Consider the following 6,240-nt stretch of genomic DNA (forward strand, 5'->3'; position numbering starts at 1 on the left):
TTTTTGAGACACACTCTCACTCTGTCACCCAGGCTGGAGTGCAGTAGTACAATCTAGCTCAATGCAATGGCTGCCTCCTGGTTTCAAGCAGTTCTCCTGACTCAGCCTCCAGAATAGCTGCGACTACAGCCATGTGCCACCACACCTGGCTAATTTTCTGTATTTTTATTAGGGACTGGCTTTCACTCTGTAAGCGAGAATGGTTTCAATCTGCTGACTTGCTTAGGTCCACCTGCACAGGCCTCCCAAAGTGGTGGGAATACAGGCATAAACTAAAGAAACACAGCCCAGGTAGGAAACGTGTACAGGTTCCAATGGAGATGTAAGAGATGCCTATTTGTGTATCAACTTAGGTGCAAACAAATGAAGAAAATTGTCAACACCACAGTTGACTCTCCTTCATAATTTCCTTTTAAGCATGTGCAGCAATCGCTTCTCGGCCTTTTGGCTAAGATCAAGTGAAGCATGTGTAGCAATGAAATCAGGCATTTGATATTACATGTAAAATTTTATTCTGAAAAATTTTTAAACAGACATTACATCAAAACAGAATAGTTTTCAATTCAATTAGCACTAACAGTTGTAAAATTACTTTCAAAAATAAGTTTTTATCTTAATACCTCAAAAATATTCATGGAGGAAGTGAGTATCTCCCTATCCCACCAAACACAACCTATTTCTTATAGTGGTACTCAGGTCATAATGCAGAGACCACATACTGATTTTCCATTCAACAGCAAGGTTTGGTATGCAATAATGATGATTTTTAGTATCACCTTCAGTCTCCTTTTTCACATTGCCTTCCCCCATTGTCTTCCCCCATCATCTCCTGTAAATGTCCGGTATCTTGAGCTACCATGTGCTTCACGAGAAGCACAGTTCACTCTCTCCATAGAGGGTGGGCACACCGGTCCTTTTCTGCCACAATGCTCACCATCACTGGAAGAGAGATCACCATGGCTCCTTGAGTATCTCTCCCGACTTCTGCAATATCTATCTCGTGTATTGTTATCATCAGGGCAACTGCTTCCACCATAAGTCTTCCAAGGCCTTTGTGCAGATGCTGAACCATGAGAGGTCCCTGCAGGGTTAATAAAATCATAGAACTTATGTTGAAATACATTTAAACATTTTTACTGCCATCACTGAAGCATGAATGAGGTAAGCAGTATTTGGAAATATTTGCATTCATCTGTCTTCATTGACAGGATAGTACTTATTTCTGCATTGATCAAAAGGCTTTATTTAAAAGAGGCATAAGAGTAGTATTTTCAAGCTTAAGGAATTTTATTCTGAATTAAACGCCAATCACATTTTCTGATAATTAACGGAGGTTTTAAGCTTCGTACAATTCCCTAAGCTTTCTACTGTTCAAAACTCTCAGTATTTAAACATGTTACATTTTTCCTTTATACTTTCCCTTTTAAAAAATCTGGTCTTTTCAATATAATTCTGTAGTTTAAAAATCAAACTTGGAGTCTTTACTATAAGTCCGATATGAAGCTCTGTCAGACCTTCTGCTATGATGTTCAGAATGATCTCTACCACCATGCCTTCTGTAGCCATCATGATCACTAAATTCAAACAAAACAACAAACAAAAAAAAAGAGGTTTGACAGTGTCAGAATGAACAATTTAAGAAATCTATTGGACAAAACTGAAAAATGTTATAATACCTATATCCTCTAGTGGAATGTTTATCCTCTCTAGAATGAGCATGATCCCGGTATGCATAGTGTCTACACATCGAAGCATATTCCATGGTGTCTTGGAAACTTGGATTATTTCTGATTGCATAAGTTGAAGAAACAAATTTTAAGTTATCAACTTCTAGTATCAAAAACATAACTATTTACAGCTTAAATAAAATAAAGGCCAGACATATGTAAAGCCCTAGGCTCTTCTCCAAATACAATATGAAAATACCCAAAAGACAAGTGGAAGTGATACTGATAATTAAGTTATTCAGAAAATGCATTTCAAACCCAAGTGAGATACCATACTTCAGCCATACTAAAATGCCTATACATTTTAAAATGCTAGAAATATCAAGACCGTGAGAGGATGCAGATAAACTGGAACCCTGATGCAATGTATGTTGGACTGGAAAATGATGCAGCTACCATGAAGAAATGGGGTGGGGCCTCAAGAAAAAAACAAACTTAACATTAGGATCAAGAATGTTCACTCATACATACCCAGAATTGAATAACTGTACTCAAACAAACCTGTGCATAAAAGCAGTGTGGAGGAAACACCCAAACAAAAGAATGGGTTAACAGCTTGTGTAAAAAGCGAAGTGCTATGATGTGAATGAAACTTCAGGACATCAGGCAGAAAGAAAACAGATATAAAAGTCGAGCAGTGTTTGATTAAGCCCATTAACATGAAGTATGCAGAACAGGTCAGCGCACAAGCAAAATAGACTGGTGGTTATTAGCAGCTGAGGGAAAAGACAAAATGAAAGGGACTGCTTAACTGGTAAGGGACTTGTAGTCTGGAGCGATGAAAAGGTTTTGGAACTAGACAGACATAGTTGCAAAACATAGCATGTAATAAATGCCACTGAATTGTTTACCTTAAAATGTTCCATTTTCCTTTGTGAGTATCATCATTAAAACAACAATAATATAGTTTTGCATTTTTCCGTTACCTATTCTTACTTGCATAAACATCATGTTTTCGTGACATATGTTCACACTTCCAGATAGACTGAAGTTCCACATGAAGGCCCTCTGTAATTCTCTCTTCCACATGATGTGGGACCTGTAAATTTAACATGATGAAACGGTATGTAAACAGTAGAAAACCTGAAACAGTATTATTTGTTCTCTAAGATAACTGTTACAAGATATTTCTTCAGTGATTCAATCCTTCTTTCCCTAAGACACCAGTAATTCATGACACCTTAAATACTTCTTATGGCTCTGAATTATCTCTTGATTCCTACAAGGCCAGTTCTTACAAACTTAAGCCAGACACTAACACTTAGGTAAAAGTTCACTTTTAATGGCTAATAAGTATTAGTTATTATTTTCCTTCTCATATGAATTGCCTACGACTATTAACGACACAGGCAAAACACGTAAAGCCTCAAAGACTTCACTGATTGTAAAGTTTACATGTTGGTGCTTTCTCAGCTCAAGAATGTAAATTTACCCATGTTGTTCAGTGCATCTCACTCACACAAATACTGCAGCCCTCAAATGGCTGCATGCTATATTTTCACCTAAATGTTCTCCTTGGTCTCTAATCACCTAAATTGTTCTCCTTGGTCTCTAAGTGGTTGGCCCTATCTTAAATGTTGAAAAATTAAAATGTACTAGTGCAGGTTTTGTAATGATGGCCAAGAATTCTTCTCCTGGCAATAAACAGTACTATTAAAGTGCTAATTACACCATTATGCCTCTTTCAAAATAGAAAACAATCTCTTTTAATATACTCTTCATGTGTAGCTCCTTAGAGGTCAGTCTTCTACCTATGATGTGTTCATTGGCTAAACTTTTGATGAAAATGTGCTGACTTGTGCATTTTGAAGTCAGTAGATACCTAACCTCACTGATACTCTACTAGAAAATGTAAAATAGAAAATGCAATGTTTCCATTTTCTCCATATTATCATGGAGGGCTAAATAAGAATTTTAATATGTTCTACTTAAAATTCTTTGCTGAGAGCTGTTACTTTATTGTCTGGCTTTCTTCTGTTCACTCTGAAACCTTACACTTCTCCTTCTCAGAATTATTACTTCTATTCAACCCTACTGCTTGCTTCATCCTGCTTCATTCTGAATTCTCCCCTCAAATACATTCAGCTCCTACACTAAGTATCTTCTGTTAATGTTTAAACATCCCTGTAGCATCTCAAGGATTAATTTTCAGCCCTTCCTATGTTTCAAACTCTGCACTTCTCTGATAGCCACATAACTGAAAATGTTGGACATGCTCTTGGACAACATCCATCTTTGAGGATGCTCTTACTATCCTAAAAACCGGTCAGAATGCCTCTCACATAAGCATTGCCAGGGTCCCAGGATCTGGATGGCCAGGTGCAATGGCTCACACCATGAGACAGTGTGGAAGACTGAGGCAAGCAGACTGCTTGAGCTCAGGGATTTAATGTCAACAGTGACAATGTAGTGAGGTCCTGTCTCTACCGAAATATTTTTTTTTTTAATTAGATGTGATGGTGCAAGACACTAGCTGCAACAACAACAGGCAGCTTTAAAAGAGTAACTGCTTCAGCCCCAGAATTTGAGGCAGTTATGAGCCATCATCTCACCAGTGCACACTGGCCTGGTGAAGGCAGTACTTCAACGCAACCATGAAACTGAACATACAATTTCTAGATGAGAACACCAGGGGTCCAATACAAAGGGACCTACAAAATGGAAGAATTGATTTGATTAAGAAGATGACCATAAAAAATACTACCAGGAACTTCAAGAAAATTTAAAAGCTATTCTCTAGCAAACACAGCATTAAAAGGAGTGTTTCCCTCCCTGTAATCCCTTCTTTTATTTGAAATTTGAAGCTCAAGTGTTTCTTCACCATAAATCTGGAACTTATCTAGTGAGATGGAAAGTATTATAAAAGTTTTAAAACAGTAAATATGCCAATGTATGTGTCACATCTATTTTGTTTCTCAAACTTTAAGTTAAACCTTTAGTTCAAATGGCTCATTTTTAGTCATACAGAAATGGCAGAATTCCATCGGGTAGCATTTACCTTGACCTCCCATCCCACTGTTGCTTCTAGCCAGTGTAAAAGGAGCAGATTTATTTGGATAAGGACCTCCACTTCTGAAAGGTGGACATCTTTTAACTGGATAAGTTCCCCTGAAAGAACTCATGTTGAGATCATGAGTGTATTCACCATTACCTGCATTTCAAACAAAATCTTTTGTTAAGTAACATCACCATTTCTTAAATGGCTAAGCGGTAGATATTTCTAAATCTTTCCTATATGTATAGTGCTGTGAGAAAGAAATGTTGGAGAAGTGGAGAATGAACTGAGAGTAGAAGCCGATTGGCTATACATCAAAATATAATCAAACTAAAGAAAAAGAAGTTAGGAGATAAATGATATATTACTGTTCATATCGTTCTGGTATTATGAAAGCTTTTTCAAATCATATAATTAGCATAAACCAAATTACACTCGAAGAAACTCAGTTATTTATAAAATGATAAAATGACACCTCAGAAAAATACATTATCTGCAAATTTCTTAACATAATACAGAATTCTTAAAGTTCCTTTAGAAAATATTACATTTCCTCTTAGCCTATGGTCAATTTTAAAAATCTTTAAGAATCATGTATCAAATAATAAATTTTTTACATATCTACAAAAAAATCTCAGACCTTGGTGGTGTCACATATATAAACATACACATTCTCCTACATGGCAGAGTATTATTAAACTTCACCCTCAAGATTAATTACAATCGAAAAAGACAAGAAGCTCTGCCTCTTAAAATGAAGCAAACACTGCAATTTCAAATTTAGAAAATATATCTCCCATACATTACACAGCTAGCTATTAAAATTACAAATTAATGTTTTTTTAAGTATTTTTGATGGTTGGTTAATAGATAATAGAAGTTAACCAATAGGTATTTTCTTAATACATAGGTTCTTTTTTATTTTAAGTACAAACTAACCCCTCTGCCCTACTGAGTAAATCAATCATAAATGCCATTTTCAGAAGCTCTTCCTCCAGCAAGGAAAGATAAATATGTATTTATGAAGCCAGGGTTTCTGACATTTCTGAGTCACGGAATCTTTTGAGAAACTGAAGTTCTATGCTCCATGAATGGAAAATACCTTATGGCAGTCCTATTTACAAATTCTCCATATTAAAAGTGAAATGGTTTTGATTTGTATACATGTCTACACACACACACACACACACACACACACACACAGAAACAAACAAATATTGTGAAAATCAGTCCTCAAATCCTCAGTTACTAATGTCTCACTGGAAGTGTTTCAAGGTTTTGTGTTATTTTGATAATACAACTTATATGAAATTCTGGGCCCCAAAGTAAGAAACTCTAAAGTATAATTAATGGAAACATGTTCAGCAGAAAATCTGTGGAGAACAGGTAATCAAGATTCATAAACTCAATTTATTTGAAATTTGTCTTATTTCAGTTGAAAGTAATTAAGATTTTAAAATGAGTTTCAGACATGAATCATTCTCATTATACACTTTTAGTACTTATAAATCATGTCAC

At 35.8% G+C, this 6,240-nt stretch overlaps 1 pseudogene; it reads left to right on the forward strand.

The window, feature by feature from the left end:
• The first annotated feature begins 428 nt into the window (after positions 1–428).
• On the forward strand, positions 429–527 carry LOC119469515 (annotated as a pseudogene).
• The last annotated feature ends 5,713 nt before the right edge of the window (positions 528–6,240 follow it).

The sequence above is a fragment of the Cebus imitator genome, unplaced genomic scaffold, assembly GCF_001604975.1.
Source record: "Cebus imitator isolate Cc_AM_T3 unplaced genomic scaffold, Cebus_imitator-1.0 Scaffold687, whole genome shotgun sequence".
In the NCBI taxonomy this organism is placed as follows: Eukaryota; Metazoa; Chordata; class Mammalia; order Primates; family Cebidae; genus Cebus; species Cebus imitator.